This window comes from Silene latifolia, chromosome 9, assembly GCF_048544455.1.
Source record: "Silene latifolia isolate original U9 population chromosome 9, ASM4854445v1, whole genome shotgun sequence".
Classification (NCBI taxonomy): domain Eukaryota; kingdom Viridiplantae; phylum Streptophyta; class Magnoliopsida; order Caryophyllales; family Caryophyllaceae; genus Silene; species Silene latifolia.
The window spans coordinates 174,742,297-174,761,958 of record NC_133534.1 but is presented as its reverse complement, the minus strand read 5'-3'; positions in this window follow the sequence as shown (position 1 = coordinate 174,761,958).

The window sequence follows — 19,662 nt, the reverse complement described above, 5'->3', positions numbered from 1 at the left end:
AACCGTTTCAGATTTCAAATCCAATTTCAAACCATTTGAAAACAAATTTAACCGTTTTCAAATTTCAAATTCAAAATCAAATCTTTGAAAACAAATTTAACCGTTTTCAAATTTCAAATCAAAACTCAAATCTTTGAAAACAAATCTAACCATTTTCAAATCTCAATTCAAAATCAAATCTTTGAAAACAAATTTAACCGTTTTCAAATTTTCAACCCAATTTTAAATCCTTTGAAAACAAATTTAACCGTTTTCATGGCCATTGTGATGACGATTCCAAATTCTTCAATTCTCGATTTCAAAAACCGTCTCTGAAAACAGTACATCGTTTTTCGAGCCGACTCAAAACCGTCTTTTGAAAACAAACCTAAGACAACCCTCTTCAACTGATCGACTTTCGGAGATCCCTACTCTTCGAAAGCCGTCCATAAAACGACAAATGAATCTTTTTGAAAATTTCTATTTTCGAAAATTTCAGTCCACCTTTCCGATTCAGCCTCGAGTCGATTCGAGTCCAGTCGATTTCAAGTCAAGTCGCCTAGATAACGTCGAATCTCCGCTGAAGTTAGTACCTACCTTCTGGTCTAGGTCGTGTCGCCTAATTGTCGAAACATCTCCAATGGCGTTAGCAGAGTCAAAACCTCTCGGGTATTAAACCCGTATTTCCCTTACATTACGGATCAAAGGTCAAGTTTGTGTACATGTCTTGTCCAATGGCGTCACGCCAGCAACACACATCCAAACTAAGTCAGAACTCGTCTGTCTAGGCATCACTATGCCAAAGTCGACGCTCGATTTTAAATTCAAAGTCGTGCACCAAGAGTTCAAACACAAGAGGTCATTCACGATCTTTAATGAACTCATAACCTAGTCACACCGTCATGTCTCTACAACAAAACTGCCTTTTGTGCATATGTGTCGTACTTGCCTTTGTTTGTGCAATCCCTTGCGAAGACAAGTTATAACGCCTATCGTTATGTCAAATAGGAATCCCTTGGGTGCCATCGATCGTCGACAAGAAACTCAAGAAGCTGATCAATCTGCATCCGCCATAACTTCCGCTGAAATCAACAACATGGTCCTTCGACTCCTAGCTACCGTGGAAAACTTGAGCACTCGTCTCTCCCAAGTTGAGGACAACATGATAACCGGGAATTTTCCCTCTTCTGATATTGTGCAAAGGGTTAAGCTTCTTGAAAGCCGACTACTTGCCAACAACAAAAACAACCCTCCAGAAAACTCTATTGGACACAGTCAGGAACTTTCCTTTGATTGCTCCCATCTCATCCCTCCCGACGATGAGAAAATTCGTGCAATTATTGAAGATGGACTACAAAGCGATATACCCATGATCTCCGTCTCCATCAACACCATATTCTCAAAGCTGCGAGTGGCTATCAATGATTTGAACACTCAGGTAGCTAATTTGGGGAAAAAGATCGGTAATGCCGAAAATGAACCTGACCACCAAGGAGAAGACCAACACCTGATTCCCCAACAAACAAATGTTGAAAGTGAGGAACCGTCTGATGGTTCCCACACCCAAAAAACCACCAACAAAGAACATGAAATTGCCTCGCCAAAATACCCTTAAAAATATCAAGAAACGTCCCCAAAACTTCCCATTGACAACAACCAAATCCTGCTTCCGCCTAGGATTGACAAAAACAAAACTCACAAAAATATCCCAAAAAACACCAATGTTGGAATCAGGGGAAAACATCAAAGGGTATTCACAGATCTGGGAATAACATATGGCACCGCTCTGAGGATACTTTCTTCAGAAGGATTACTCCAACCTATTGGTCCCACTCCGGATCCAAAACCCGAAAACATAACCCAAATTTGGAATGGCTACGCATATTGTCGATATCACAGAGGCAAGGGGCATAAAACTGAAGCGTGCTACGAGCTCAAGCATGTCAGAGAAGATGGAATTGAGGATGGCAGGTTTTCCTCCTTACTCCTAACCCCTCCAGACAAAGAAACTGGTCGGCCTTATAGGAAGTTTATCAATTTGGGTGATCGAGAAGATGCGTATTCTGCCGATCATTTGGTAAAAAGGATAAAGGTAGATTCAACGCCATCTTATCAACAAGGAGATGAGACTTTAGTTAAACATGTCATTGACTGCCTTCACCCAAATTATGCATCCCGTTTGAAGGGTTGTAACATCAAAAGCGTCGATGACCTATCAACAGAAATTTCTCGCATCGATGAGATCATTAAAGGAGGCTCAACATCTGCGACCCCTCCCAAAAAGCAAGTCTTCCGCATTACCGAAGTAAAATATGTGGAGCCTTCGCCAGAAAGAGCCACACACCCGCAAAGACAATTTTCAGACTTGGGCATGCCTTATGCCATTGCTTTTAAAGTGCTTGTCTCTGAAGGACTAATCCAACCGATTGGCCCCACTCCAGATCTTACACCCAAGAAAAGAGGCCGCTTTTGGGACGGTTCCCAATATTGCCTATTCCATAGGGGTAATGGGCACAACATAGAGATGTGCTGGAAGCTTAAACATATCATCCAAAACATGCTCGATCGTGGCAGGTTGTCTTTATCAACCCTAAATCATTTAATGGAAAAGAGTGGTCCCCATGGGCGTCTTACTGCTCAAAAACAGGACAACCTTCAAGGATCCCGTCCTTCTGGCGTCCCAAACAACGAGAGTGAAGTGCTAAAGTGGGTCAACGCTTAAGACTAGCCATTCAAGCCGCTGGATGCTGCGAAAGAGACCTTCGAGGAGGAACATGATGATTAGGAGTTTGTATCTACGATTGAGTCCGAGTCCGAGTCCGAGTCTTAGGCTTTCTCATATCTATCCTAGCATCTGTCCTTTTATCCCTAAATGACAACTGGGGGCTGTCCCCATGAGTCACATGTATCCATCGAGTCTGTGCTAACCTCTTATTTATCTAAATAAAAGCACGATTTCCATCTATCATATATTTTCCCCTTTACCATTTCCCGTTGACAATGAGAATTGATTTGAGAATTGATTTAAAACAAACAATATGTTCCAATTCAATGTGAGTACACTCGAGTGACGTTCCGTACCGAGTAAGCAGAGGACTCGAAACTCCGTGTCCATTTTCTTTACCTATTCCATGTCTGGCAATAGAAACCTTTCATTAGCACCCAATTTAGAACGAGCTTCTATCAAAGGGATCCTATGACGAACCTAGATAACAAACCATAACATCTCCTTGTTCATGATCAATGATGGAAGGCAAGCCCATTCCCCACAAAAACATCCCATCACAAAGAATCAACCTCTCACCAACGGGTACATCCCCGTCTGCACCTCTACCTTCCTCGAACTAAGGATGGCAAAAAAAATACAGCCATTCACTCAAAGCCAAAGCGAAAGGCCAAAATCAAAGGCCCAAACCAACGGCCATTCCCCAAAGCCAAAGCGAAAAGCCAAAATCAAAGGCCCAAGCCGATACCCATTCCCCAAAGCCAAAGCGAAAGGTCAAAATCAAAGGTCCAAGCAAATACCCATTCCCCAAAGCCAAAGCGAAAGGCCAAAATCAAAGGCCCAAGCCAATATCCATTTACCCAAAGTCAGAACGAAAGGCCAAAATCAAAGGCCCAAGCCAATATCCATTCACCCAAAGTCAAAGCGAAAGGCCAAAGTCAAAGGTCCAAGCCAATATCCATTCACCCAAAGCCAAAGTTCAAGGCCAAAGCAAAAACCAAAGCCGAAATCAATTCGCTCAAAGCAAAAAAAAAAAAAACAAAGCCAAAGGCTACTCACCCAACGTCACAGCCAAGACCCAAACCAAAATCAAAACAAAACAAGATTGAAACCCTTTTTCTCAAAAAGGCCAAAATCCAAAGAAAGCATCCAACACACAAATCCTGGACAAGTGAGTCCAAAATACCAAGTCCAGGACCAACAAGTCCAAAGCCCAGGACCAACGAGTCCAACACACAAAATCCCGGACCGACACGTCCAAAACACCAAACACTAAAATCTCAACCAAAACTGCTTCACCCCTAAGTCCTTCTACAGACTGTTGTAAGGAGACCTATCTAGGATCCTGGGAATTCCCCTCAAAGATCATGACCAACATCGCTTCACCCTTAAGTCCTTTTAGAGACTACTATAGGGAGAACTATCTAGACTTCTGAGGATTTCCCTCAAGCTCGTAATATCACACCTTGACCTTTAAGGTCCAGACAGGGAAATCTGATCCCATATTATTTACCAACCATTGCGTGCTCAGGCCACATCAAGTCGGAGACCCCATTCCGCACCATACTACAAGCCGTTACCCATCGGCCTAAACACCACAAAATTCTTGCTCCAGATTTTTATCTGTTAAGCAAACCCATTATTACCAAGCTCCACATTCCCTAATGTTGAAGCCATTTCTCACCACAATCCCCACGGAGTCCTCGAATGCTTTGCTATCGAGAACGGGACATACCTAATCTGTTGGAATATGTGTCCTCCGACAATAATGCGATCACAACTGTTGATCATGATGATCACATGTTTAAGTCTCATTTTAAAGAATACAATTGGGAAGTATTTTTACTATCAACTGGTCAACATATATCGGTAATGATTGGCTGACTAGAGTTTGACATTACTGTCGTGCGACGGTGGTGATCAGTTGATCCCCTAGGTCATACCTAAAGGATAACACTCTTAATTGATCATTTAATTAATCGTATAATGTTACGAGTTAATTAAATTACTTGAAAATTGACGGACGATTTTGGAAGTAAAATTTACGTATCACATTGAAATTTGATTAAATGAGATACGGTCTGAGTAATCGAATTGTATCATTTCTCAGATGAAATTATTGTTTAAAGAAACAATTGAATTTGAATGAATTATTATAAATACAATTTGTTGTGATTTATAATTGGTAAAATATTTTGGTACAAGTGATTATGAATTACTAAGTCGATTTTTGTATATGACGTATTTTTTTAATACGTTGATTTTTAATATGTTAAAAATACATAACAAATTTATGTAACATATGACATGTGACATATTGACAATTGACAAAGATAAAATGGAATCCATTTTATCTCCATTTGGCCGAAATAGTGGGAGGATTTAACATATATATTATGTTGATTAAAGTTAATGGAAAACATAATTATGTAAACCTATTGCTAGCCATGCACACCTACATATTCTTGTGAAGGTAACCATGAGCATGCATTGGCTCTATTTTTTCCTCTACTCCCACCGGTTTTGGGAAGAGAAATCCTTGAGGGTTTTCTTCTTATTTTTGCCTAATATTCACTTAGAAAAGAACTAGTGAGATTATTCATTCATACCATCTAAAAACAAGAGTTTTAGAAAGAGAAAAATTTCCTCCATCATTCCTCTCTCTCAACCGGTTTTGGGTGAGATAACCAAATATTTTTGGGTCATTTTTCTTACAAAATTAATATTATCTAGTATACATTATATTAATTTTATTAAGAGTGTGTCTTGGGTATTAATCCTTGGGAGAGATCCTACACTTGGGTCTTTGTTCATCCAAAAGGAAAGCACAAGAACAAAAGAAAAGGAGATCTCTTTTGTGCCCATATGAACCGAAATTCCAATGTAAGGATGAATGTTTCTTCTTTATTTTGTTAATTTGTTTGCATGCATAAGATCTTTTGTTAATTTTATGACAAATTAAATTAAAACATATATGAATATGTTAGTATATAGATCTACTTTTCCTTCAATCGGTATCAAGAGCCATGGTTGTTTGCATGCAAATCGGTTAAAAGTTTTTCCGAGTTATAAGAATAAGATATAAAACTTGAATAATTTGTGTTATTATGACATATCACGAAATTAATTTATGCATGTTAAAATTTCTGGTCCTAAAATGTTTTAGGATATTTTGGTTAATTTACGGATTTTTATTGTTCATATTATACAATAATGGCATTTAAATATGATTTTATGAGTAAAAATGTCATTTTCGGACTAAAATTAGCTAAACTTCGAATTTTCCAGTGATTTTTGGATATGTTATCACATATATTATTTTGAGATGACCTGTAAAATTTCATAATATTTGGACATGTTATGCTCGAAAAATGGATTTTTCATTATTAAAATCGGTTTTAGGTGAAAAATAGGTTAATATGAGATAAATTTCGAATCTGGTCATAGAAATTTAGTATGATGTCACATGCAATTTTACAAGATGTTTGTAAAATAATGGGCTATAGTGAAGTCTTTTTGCATGATTTATGGATTTTTGAAGAAAAATGGCATGAATAGTGACTTTATTAGTGAAATATTAATAAAACATACTCTATGACTAAAGAAAAATATTATATGTTTAATTTTAGTATCTTTTTCAGATCTAAAATAGAAAAGTTAATGAATATAATTTTTCTCATGTTTTTATGATTATTTTGTTAAAAACCGATAAACCGCAACATTGTTTTTCCGAAAAATTTCGAAATTTTTAACCTAAGTTTTTGAACATTATGAGTGTCATGGTATTTTTCCAGAATGTTCATGAGTTTAAATTTCAAATTTTGAATTTATTTGAAGTTTTGTGATTTATTTGAAGTTTATAGCTTATTTTTGTAATTTTTGGTCCATTAATGAACAATTTTAGAAATATGAGTTAATTATGGTCAAATAATTAGTGAAGACTAAATTTTGAGTCCTAAGAGGTTAGGGTAATTAACTTATGCATAAATATGAATTTATGTAATTTTTGTGATTTTAAAATGTTGAATCACGCAAATCCGTAAAACCGAGTAATATACGATATTGGCTAATTAAGGCGATTTAGCTTAAAATTGAGCATGTTCATACATATTATAATGCTGCATTTTCTTTATGATTGTCATAATTTAATTTATGTAATTTTTTGAATTATGTAATTTTACTTAGTATGGCCTTAGTTTTTAATTGGTATTTTCCGAAATGTATGGGAATATCGATTCAGTTGTAATTTTATTATGATCTATTATCACCGTTTTGTAATTTAATAGATTTATTTTATTTTAGTTACAAATGTATAATAGGAAATTATGTAATTTGCTATGTAATTTATTTTATCTCGGAGTTCCCCAAGACGGATTTCTTCAAGATGGCGATACATAAAGACGGTGTTACCTCGAGATGCGTGCCACAACCGAAGTTCAAGGGACCAATGGAGTTGGTTTCCGAATATGTAATAGTTAAATAGTTTTCTATTTTAGGAAGGCCATACTAGGATTTATTTTTATGCTTGCATTTTATTTATATGTCACATGCATCGCTAAATCAACAAAACTAAAACATGCATCATCATCTTTCATCGAGTTTATCGACCGTGTCAATTAAAATTATCGTAGTTCACCGCTTTAGTTCACTTGAAACGTGATAGATAAATAAATTGACATGACCTCTCGCTAAAACAAATCAATTGAGACATAGCCTTACCAAATAGTAGAAACCATGAAAACCTATTTCGTGAGGGAGTGCACTCGGCCACACCGGGGTACAAACCTTGTTACGTAGGGGAAGTGGGTGATGAATGTCTATCCACCGAATTCATGTTAATAAGGGGTATTTCGGCACACCGTGCCCTAAGTTGATATGGGTTTGGATTATGGACACATTTATTCGAAATTTGGGTTGTACTCAACGAAAGTATTCACGACGATTTCCGGATGTGTTTCGGGCTAGAGATGAATATTAATGTAAATATCATCGACCAAGAATTCTAAAAGTAGAATCGATTAAAAGGTTAATCCACCGAGTTATGTTAATAAAGGGTATTTCGGCACACCGTGCCCTAAGTTGATATGAATTTGGGTCTTGGAATCATTTCATATAGTTGGGTAGAGGTCACTATATAAATGCTCATATCTTGTTAAATTGAATTACAAGTATGATTTAAAAAGACAAAATGTTAATATTTCCTTTCCTCCATATTTGTAGTTCATTACAATGAATCCATCAAACGCTACCGCACCGATAACTATTGAGTCTTACCACAATGTTTTTGATGACGTTTGCTCCAACAATGATTTCGACACTACTAGAGAACTTCATTTTGGGATAGGTTCGGATGGAAACCTTAACTTCATCACTTCTTCTAAACCACCTACTACTACTAGATCTCGTGTGAGCCCGTTTCAGGAAGACTACCTCATACAATCTGTAGGATCTTTGTCTCTGGAAGATAAAGATGCCAAAGCTAGTGGGAGCTCAAGCAATCAAGCTCTTGCTACAAAGGGCAAAAAGTTCAAGAAGAAGGGAAAGAAAGTCAAAAACTTCAAGCAAGTTAATGATGAGTGCCATTATTGCTATGGCATGGGACATTGGCTTAGGAATTGTCCTGTATATTTGCGAAATATAAGGGAAGGAATCATCACTCCTAAAGGTAAAATTCCTAAGGAAATTTATGTTATTGATATAAATTATACTTCCACTACGACATGGGTACTAGATACCGGTTGTGGTTCTCACCTTTGTAATCATTTACAGGGTTTAAGAGATGTGGAGAGGCTTAGCAAGGGAGATGTGGATCTACGCCTTGGAAATGGAGCTCGAGTAGCGGCCGAATCCAAAGAAACTTATGTTTTAGCTTTGCCTAACGGATTTGAGTTGTATTTACATAATTGTTTTTATGTGCCTACACTCTCTAAAAACATTATTTCAATCGCCATGCTAGACATGGACGGTTTTTGTTTTGTCATTAAGAACAATCGTTGTACTATTTCAAGGAACGACTTGGTTATAGGCCAAGCTTCCTCTATCAATGGCATTTACATTTTAGAGACCTCGAATCCGACTAATGATATCTATAACATTCAATCAAAGAAACTCAAATAAAGTGACCCAAGTGAAGCGTTCATTTGGCATTGTCGATTAGGTCACATAAACGAGAATCGCATCAAAAGATTAATTTCGACTAATGTGATTACACCATTTGACTATCAATCATATGGTACATGCGAATATTGACTACTTGGCAAAATGACTCGTAATCCTTTTAGTGGTAAAGGGACGCGAGCTAGTGAACTATTGGGACTCATACACACCGATGTATGTGGACCAATGAGTATCACCGCTCGTGGTAATTATGACTACTTTATTACCTTCACCGATGACTTAAGTAGATATGGGTATATCTATTTGATGAAGTATAAGAGTGAAGCGTTTGACAAATTCAAAGAATTTCAAAACGAAGTAGAGAACCAATTGAACAAAAGGATTAAGGCACTACGATCCGATCGTGGTGGAGAGTATCTTAGCCTTGAATTTGACTTGAAAGGTTGTGGTATTACATCACAACTTACTCCACCCGGAACCCCACAACTTAATGGTGTTGCCGAAAGGAGAATCGAACCTTACTTGATATGGTTCGATCCATGATGAGTCAAACCAAGTTACCGAACTCGTTTTGGGGATTTGCAATTCAAACCGCAATAAAATCTTTGAACGTAAGTCCAACCAAAGCAACTGAAAAGACTCCATATGAGATATGGAGAGAAAAGGTTCCAAATCTATCCCATATGAAAATTTGGGGTTGTGATGCTTATGTTAAAATTAAAAATGACAACAAGTTGGCACCACGATCCGAAAAATGCATTTTTGTAGGTTATCCCATGGCCTCACGAGGCTATTACTTCTATAAGCCTCAAGAGAACAAAGTATTTGTGTCTCGCGATGATGTCTTCCTAGAAAGTGATTTTATTTCTAGGAGACAGAGTGGGAGAAATTTTGAACTGGATGAAGTTCAAGAGCCACAAACCGAGATAGAGGCGCAAGAAGAAGTTCCTTCGTCGTCTAATACGGTTATTCCTCCTCCTCTTAGAAGAACGGGCCGTGTTTCTCGTCATCCCGATCGATATGTGGGACTTATCGAAGAAGATGGAACACTTGATGTGTTGCTTATAGAAAGTGACGAGCCCGCTACCTACAAGACCGCAATCTCTAGTCCGAATTCCTCCTTATGGCTTGAAGCCATGAAGTCCGAAATGGATTCTATGCATGAAAACCAAGTTTGGGACTTGGTAGATTTGCCTAAAGGGGCAAGACCTCTTCAATGCAAATGGATATTCAAAGTCAATAATGGCATAGAAGGACATGACGATGTCTATAAAGCTAGGCTAGTGGCAAAAGGATTTACCCAAGTCCAAGGTCTCCATTATGATGAGACCTTCGCTCCCGTAGCCATGCTAAGATCCATACGGATTTTGTTAGCGATTGCCGCATTTCATGATTATGAAATATGGCAAATGGATGTCAAAACCGCTTTTTTAAATGGGCATTTAGAAGAGGAGGTGTACATGATACAACCCGAAGGTTTTGTTGATTCTAAAAATCCTAACAAAGTGTGCAAGCTAAAGAGATCCATTTATGGTCTTAAGCAAGCATCTAGAAGTTGGAATCATCGATTTAATCATGTGATAAAAGAGAATGATTTCACTCGAAGTGTTGAGGAACCATGTTTGTACATGAAATTCAGTGGGAGCAATGTTGTGTTCCTAATCTTGTATGTCGATGACATACTACTCATTGGAAATGATATTCCAATGTTGTCTTATGTTAAGAAGTGGTTAGGTAACCACTTCCAAATGAAGGATTTAGGAGAAGCACAACGCATATTAGGTATCCGGATCCATAGAGATAGATCCAAGAGGATATTGGCACTAAGTCAAGAGTCTTATGTTGATAAGATTCTTCGGCGGTTCAGCATGGACAAATCCAAAAGGGGTTTGGTACCTATGGTAACTGGGACAATATTGAGCAAGACTCAATCTCCCTCCGAACCCCATGATGTTGAACGCATGAAGACGATCCCTTATGCTTCCGCTGTCGGATCAATCATGTACGCCATGATATGCACACGTCCTGATGTCCCGTATGCTTTGAGTATGCCGAGTAGATATCAAGGAAATCCAGGTGAGAGTCATTGGATTGCTGTCAAGAACATCCTTAAGTACTTGAGAAGAACTAAGGATTCTATCTTAGTGTTTGGAGGTGACACCGAACTGCGTGTTAATGGATACACGGACTCAAGTTTTCAAACAGATAGAGATGACATGAAATCACAAGCTGGTTTTGTTTTCATGCTCAATGGTGGTGCCGTTAGCTGGAGAAGCTTCAAGGAAGTCAGAATCGGATTCTACAACGGAGGGTGAGTACATTGCAAAGCATCGAAGCTGCTAAGGAAGTTTGTGTGGATCGTGCAATTCACGGAAGGTCTAAAAGTAGTACCTACCGCCAATGATCCCATCACTCTCTATTGTGATAATAGTGGGACGATCTTCCAAGCTAAGGAGCCGAAGTCTAGTAATAGATCTAGACATGTACTTAGAAAATATCATGTAATAAGAGATTTCATTGAAAGAAAGGAAATTGTGATTTGTAAAGTTGGGACGGATGACAACATAGCCGATCCGCTCACCAAGCCTTTATCGCAGGCTAAGCATGATGGACATGTTGCGTCCATGGGACTTAAGCGTGTACCAAGTCTATGTTATATTTTGAAATGAAATAAAAGTGTTGTTTTTGTTCATGTTCATAATCACATTTGTCTTTTATCTTTAATTTATACATTGTTACATCCAAACGGGTTGTGGTGACAATTGGACCTCGTTAAAGTGAACACGGATTAACATAGTATTTGTCCATAGTCACTTGTATGAGGTGACGTCTCGAAGTGACTAGAGTGTGATGCAATTGATGGCAAGTTCAAGTGCCATAGAGTCATGTGAGATGACTAGTCGATCACATAGGCAGACTGTTAGGAACATTTTGTCGGGCCTAATGACCGCTTATAGAGTTCTGGCAAATTTATATAGCCTGGTCGTGGCGAGAGCTGCTATAGTATTCAAATGAGTCGATTCTTTTGACTAAAGACTATTCGCCTAAGATGGCACAGTTTCAGATTAACTTTGATTTGTGTTACTACGACCTTCGTAAATGGGGTCAAATGGGCATATTTTGGGTTATGATGGCTGCGGCTAGTTGAAGGGAATGAGTGCGATAGGAATTATCCACCCCTAGTCAGGGTTATAACAATATCTTAGGGCCACTCGAGGAGTAATGAACTGGAAATGCGTGGCCACGCTCGGAAAGTATCTATGATAGATAAGTCCGGTCAATCAGTTATTCTCCAGATCGAGGAAACCACTCTCGATATGATCACTTGCAAGTACGACCTGAAAGACACCTTGCATTGAGTGGGAGATAGTAATAGGACAAGAGAATTGGTGACGCACACTTGTCGAGGACAAGTGGGAGATTGTTGGAATATGTGTCCTCCGACAATAATGCGATCACAACTGTTGATCATGATGATCACATGTTTAAGTCTCATTTTAAAGAATACAATTGGGAAGTATTTTTACTATCAACTGGTCAACATATATCGGTAATGATTGGCTGACTAGAGTTTGACATTACTGTCGTGCGACGGTGGTGATCAGTTGATCCCCTAGGTCATACCTAAAGGATAACACTCTTAATTGATCATTTAATTAATCGTATAACGTTACGAGTTAATTAAATTACTTGAAAATTGACGGACGATTTTGGAAGTAAAATTTACGTATCACATTGAAATTTGATTAAATGAGATACGGTCTGAGTAATCGAATTGTATCATTGCTCAGATGAAATTATTGTTTAAAGAAACAATTGAATTTGAATGAATTATTATAAATACAATTTGTTGTGATTTATAATTGGTAAAATATTTTGGTACAAGTGATTATGAATTACTAAGTCGATTTTTGTATATGACGTATTTTTTAATACGTTGATTTTTAATATGTTAAAAATACATAACAAATTTATGTAACATATGACATGTGACATATTGACAATTGACAAAGATAAAATGGAATCCATTTTATCTCCATTTGGCCGAAATAGTGGGAGGATTTAACATATATATTATGTTGATTAAAGTTAATGGAAAACATAATTATGTAAACCTATTGCTAGCCATGCACACCTACATATTCTTGTGAAGGTAACCATGAGCATGCATTGGCTCTATTTTTTCCTCCACTCCCACCGGTTTTGGGAAGAGAAATCCTTGAGGTTTTTCTTCTTATTTTTGCCTAATATTCACTTAGAAAAGAACTAGTGAGATCATTCATTCATACCATCTAAAAACAAGAGTTTTAGAAAGAGAAAAATTTCCTCCATCATTCCTCTCTCTCAACCGGTTTTGGGTGAGATAACCAAATATTTTTGGGTCATTTTTCTTACAAAATTAATATTATCTAGTATACATTATATTAATTTTATTAAGAGTGTGTCTTGGGTATTAATCCTTGGGAGAGATCCTACACTTGGGTCTTTGTTCATCCAAAAGGAAAGCTCAAGAACAAAAGAGAAGGAGATCTCTTTTGTGCCCATATGAACCGAAATTCCAATGTAAGGATGAATGTTTCTTCTTTATTTTGTTAATTTGTTTGCATGCATAAGATCTTTTGTTAATTTTATGACAAATTAAATTAAAACATATATGAATATGTTAGTATATAGATCTACTTTTCCTTCATAATCTACCCTTAGAGTCCACTTTTTAGTGTGCTCAAATGATAAGGAACTTTTTCACAAATTACACCTCTTCGATTCATGATCAAGAAGTATTTATCTCCAATCAACTTTCGAGTCACCAAACGGAATCTTCCGTTGTGACCCTCAACTCCAGATTTTTATCTGTCAAACAAACCTTTTATTACCAAGCTCCACATTCCATAATGTCGAAGCCTTTTTCACCCTGACCCTGATACGGAGTCCTCAGATGCTTTGCTACCGAGAACGGGACATACCTAATTTACCCTTAGGGTCCACTTTTTAGTGTGCTCACATGATAAGGAACATTTTTACAAATTAGACCTCTTCGATTCATGATCGAGGGGAATTCTCTCAAATCAATTTTCCGAGTCACCAAACGGCTTTTACCGTCGTGACCTCCACACTTTAAGGTCCTAACAACTCGCTTAGGCACACATTCAGAACTACGATCTGGTTTGATTTTACATCACGTGAATACGTAGGAAGTCCTTCAAGGACACAACCATACACCTCAAAATCACTTCAAGGTCCTAACATCTCGCTTAGGCATACACTCAGAACTACGATCTGGTTTGATTTCGCAAACACGCGAATACGTAGGCAGTCCTATTACAAGGGCACAACCGCATACTCCTTTCACAACCCTTTCCAATTTTCAATCCTCAATAACCAGCTCAGAACTACGATCTGGTTTGATTTCGCAAACTTGCGAATACGTAGGCAGTCCCCCAACAATGACACAACCGCATACCCCTTTTAATCTCAACCATTAACATCAATCCTCAAAAGCAGCCCACCCAGCTGCAAAAATTAATCTTATACCTCTTTACTGGGGGCTTCTTCCTTAAGACGTCACCCATTCCTTATTTTGTCAAATTCTCACCTTCTCACTCTAGGGGCTTCTCTTTCGAGATGCCACACATCCTGTATCCTCAAACATCTTTCGAGTCTCAACTACAGTCCAAAATAAACCGCCCATAGCCTAGTGCTTGGTTCGGACAATGACATGGTCTTGGTTCCGCTCTCCGAATCATCATGCCTCAGAGAAGGATCTCAAACAAGCAAACGGTTGCAAAGATGTCTGGAGAAGATAATCAATTCGCGTTCCCCAACCGAGCAGACCTTCTACCTCAGGGATTTGATACGCGTTGTCACCCTTTTTTTGGCTAAGGAGTTGCACTTACATGTGCAAAGTTTGTCAGAGTCACCCCCGTGTCGTGTCGATACTGAGTTGGCATCACGTTCACGACTGCCCATTTGTCAGTCTGTCAGTATGCGTCTGTGTGAGTCAATGTCACAACGGTCACGTGTCTCCAATCTATCAAATCACGGATCTACGAGTAACAAGACTCGCCTTTGCGCTTCACAACATTCGAAACTCCTATCTCCCTTCGCGTGAGATATTACATGCTAGTTGCCTATATGCTAACTGCTCACATGCTTATATGCTAATTGCTCACATGCTTATGTGCTTATATGCTTTCGTGCCTGCATGCGTGTCTATGCGACTGCAGATTTTTGTGGCCACTAACCATGCAGATAATCTTGAGAAGACAAACTCACTCCAACTGAGTACTGGGTTCTTCCCAACAAACGGCAACCCGTCAAGTCCAAGGGCTTTAACCACATCAATTACATGGCTTATGCTACCTCCCAACGAGCAGCAACTCATATCCCCGGCGAGTCCTGAGAAGTTTCTAACTCCCCAGCGAGTGCCGATTTTCAAATGGAAGTCACACAAGATATTTTCCACAGTCGATCATTCGACCAAGATGGCTGGCGAGCCTTACAACGCATATGGCTGGCGAGCCTTTGTCCGCAAACAAGATACAACTCAAGGACGTATCCCGAAGATGCCTCGGGTACGACTCCTTTTCACAAGCTGGCGAGCCTTTGTCCGCAAATAAGGTACAACTCAAGGACGTATCCCGAAGATGCCTCGGGTACGACTCCTTTTCACAAGCTGGCGAGCCTCTGTCCGCAAACAAGGTACAACCCAAGGACGTACCCCGAAGATGCCTCGGGTACGACTCCTTATCACAGCTGGCGAGCCTTTGCACGCACACAAGATACGACTCAAGGACATATCCCGAAGATGCCTCAGGTATGACTCCTTCCTATGGCTGGCGAGCCTCAAAACGCACCGCCTTCAACACCGGCTGGCGAGCCTTTGCGCGCAAAAGATTCAAGGACATATCCTGAAGATGCCTCAGGTATGACTCCTTCTTATGGCTGGCGATCCTTTATACGTAGTCTAATGGACTTCAAAAGACCCGCATCAGAAGTCGACAGACTCTAAAATGTTCCCGACGGCAGGTCCTTGACTCTAATCCCCGAGTCGCCTCGACGTCGCCGTTCCCGTCGGCAGGTCCTTGGCTCAAACCCTTTTGAGTCGCCTCGACGTCGCAATGGTCTTCAGGTTGTAATCTTCGATTGACCTGGAGATCATACTTTGACTTTCGGCCTATCCAAGCCTCAGTCAAAGTGGGGGCTCTGTAGATACCCAGTATCGCACCTTCCAAAAACCACCCGATGATGATCGGACTGTAACGTGTTGTTGATATGCGTACGTGGATTGGCTATACATGAGACGGTTTAACGCACTACTCGGATATGAAAAATGATTCCAAAAGTTTTGTAACTTCATTTGCATTAAAATAACACTATTTAGAGTTAAAACCGTCTTTGGACCCAAAACCGACTCAGAAACCCGCAACTCGAGTCAACCTAAGTCAACCCGAGTCAACCCAATCCCGAATGTCAAAATTAATGCCATGAATGTCTTTATCATGTTATTTCCATTAAAATGACCCTAATTAGAGTCAAAACCGACACCGGGCCAAAAACCGACTCGAAAATTCAAATCCCGACTCACGCGGGTCAAACCCGAGTCAAAGACACAAAATACCTACCCCAAATATCACCTAATATGAAGCTTACACGGCTAAGCAACAATCAAAGACCACAAATCACAACCAACAAAACATTGGTTAGAACAAATGCAAAATCCAAATTTGCGAAACGGACAGTACACCCCATTGTATCACGAGGTAGCTCGCGCCTCAATAGGGTGTCTCCTTAGCCTCCAAGCAAAATCGACCGACCTACCATCCCATATTTCTCTATAAATACCCATCACCACACACCACAATCTTCACGCGAGAGTCCGCCCCCTCCTTCTCCCTTAAACTTCTAGACCCGACTTCCTAAGTCACAAAATCGACACGTGTTTACGACCTACCGATCGTAAACACAAGCCTTACACATATTGTTTGGTACCGTCGCCGTGCATTCGACCGACCCATTTGACCAACTCAATTCATCAATCAACATGTTTTAATTAACATATTTTCAACATATTTTCAAAACAAAATCCTTTTTTAAGGCACTCTTTTAAACTTCTTTGATCGTGAGTAGTCGCTACGAGAAAACCGTCTCTAAAGTCGTCTACGTCGCAAACATCAATATACGTAAGTTTGAGGGTGTAAACAACTCACTCTATTTCATGCCTTTACTGTTTTTATGAGTTTATGAGCATAAACAATGCATAACACGATTCAAATATAGGTTAGACGAGCCAAAACCGAGTTTTGGCCTGAGACAGAAGCTCCTTGCTATGCAGGGAGGCTCGCGCCTCATGTAGGTGTCCAGGTCAGACTCATCCGTGTTTGTTCTCGTCTTTCCTCTTTATTTCGTTTCTTATTTGTAATCGGTTTTTACCGTTTCAAATGTTTCAACTCATTTCTATGACAAACTTTTTAACCATAAATCATAATCACCCTTGGTTCCATATACCATGACGGTTTATCCCGTGACTCGGTGATATTAATTGGTTAATTACATTTTAAAGGAAATTTTTTTCTTTTATTTACCATTTTAATTCATTTTTATGATAAACATATTTTGACCATTATAAAAATCATCCTTGGTTCTTTATACCATGACGGTTTATTCTGTGACTCGGTGATATTATTTGGTTGATTACAAATTAAAGGGTATTTTAAACACCTTTTATTTTATTTACCATTTTTCTCATTTGTTTACATTTGTAAATATATTAGTCATAATTCATAATCATCCTTGGTTCTTTATACCATGTCGGTTTAATCCGAGTACGATGATTAACTTGACTAATTACAAAGAAATGAACTTAACATGATTAGTTCAAATCAAACATTTTACATTTCTATTTGTAAACTATGCTTTTCAAACATGCAAATCCGACAACGAATATTACTAACATAATAGTAATTATTCCGAGTCATGCAAACAATACTTGCAAATTATTTAATCACAAATACGGTTTTAAACAACCTTTTCAAAAATCAGGAGACGCCCCCTTGGGTCGCCCCATGGCTTGCGCCCCAAGAGGCCCTCTGCTTTCATCTTTCAAAACCTAGGCAGAGCCCTTTCCCTCGCCAATAGGCTCGCGCCCCAACGGGGCTGCCTGGCACTGTTCTGCCTCGTTTTTAGCACTTGTCTAGGACGATCCCGATTACGGTTAATCCGAATACATGATGGATCAGATTGACGAGCTTACGTTTTTACACTTTGTCGTTTGACATCCTTTTTCAAATAAATGGATCGTGTTAAGCATCATAACCCGAATTTGGTAAATGGATGTTTAATTTCCGTTCTCACATGCAAATCAACCATAAATCCAACTTGACATCTTATGCTTGATATTTGGATTAACAAACCGACTTAGAAATATTCACATGTTAGGTTAAGACTTTTGGATGTGCATTCATGCATTTACACCGTTTTATCAACTCTTGCACTTAAACAACCACGATCGATCAGTAGAGGCCGCTAACGCGGGCGGGATTGGGTGTCCGATTAAAGGGCTTCCCAATACGTACCCTCACCCCTTACTCAGATGCTTTGGATAGTGGATGGCCTTATCCAGGGCGTACGAGAATCATTTTAGGCATAGAATGCTAAAAGGGGGACGAGTCCTTATCTTTAGTACCTATGTCAAACACCGCTTTTTGCTTTGGTTGACCTAGGTATAAAGTGGATTCGAACGGGTTCCAAGCATCCCACAAATGCTTGGTGGCGACTCCGAACATCTCTAATCGTTTCGAGACCTTTACCGAGACGAAACCGACCGATCTAAAACGATCCGGTCGAAAGCATTTCAACGCCACCGAGCGTGGCTTTCTAGACCGCTGCATGTCCACAGATTGGCTTGGCGTGCAGCTGGCCCGTGACTACGGACCGGTAGGTGGCCCAAATCCACAGACTAAGACGTGGCCCATGTCCAGAGGAGCCATGCATAAATCAAATATATAACATGAGAAAATAGGTTAATAATAATATTGTTCATATTGCTTCTATCACATGTTTGCACCATAATGTTTAATCTTTATTTAAGGCCTTATTCATAGATTAAGTGTTTTCATTCATTCTAAAAGTCGAGAGGCATGGAATCGAATTAGACAAAGCATGTGTAGTAGGACGACCTAGTCATGGACGAGAGTTTCTCTAGGACGGGGTCTATGGTTGATGCTAATGCCGCAAGGTGGGTATCTTTAAGCCTAAGCAATTGACAATGTTATTAGTACCGAATTTATCATAATCATATGTTTACCCTTGCATGTGTGACCCGAACCCCTTAGACTCCCTTTTATTATATAATCTCATTACAACCTTTGTTAATCATTAATCAACCAAACCAAACTAAAAACGAAATCAACCTTGATAAAAATCTACCCATAGCAATTCACGACGCAATTCCCGTTTCCTTTTGTTTGACCCCTATTACTACATTTATTTGTGTTTAGGGAATTTATCTTTGCATAGGTACGCGACAAGCCTATCAAATTTTGGCGCCGTTGCCGGGGAAACGGTTTTATTGCGTTTTGAATTGTCGATTTTTATCTTGTTTTCCTTTGTCTTGGGGAACACTTGTTCCTTGAGACCGTTACTTATAATTTCTCTAGAAATTATTGTCTTATGCCCAGGTCCTCTCGTCGTGGAGAATTTCTTTCACCGGATTCCGATCCCGAGAAAACCTTTAGGAGAAGACGACGTTTTTGGAAAGAAGTGAAAGAAGTCTCTTCTCCCGTACAAGCCGAAAGTGCTAGAAAGTCTTACTTAGACGATCTAGAAGCCCTTGAAGAGGGGGA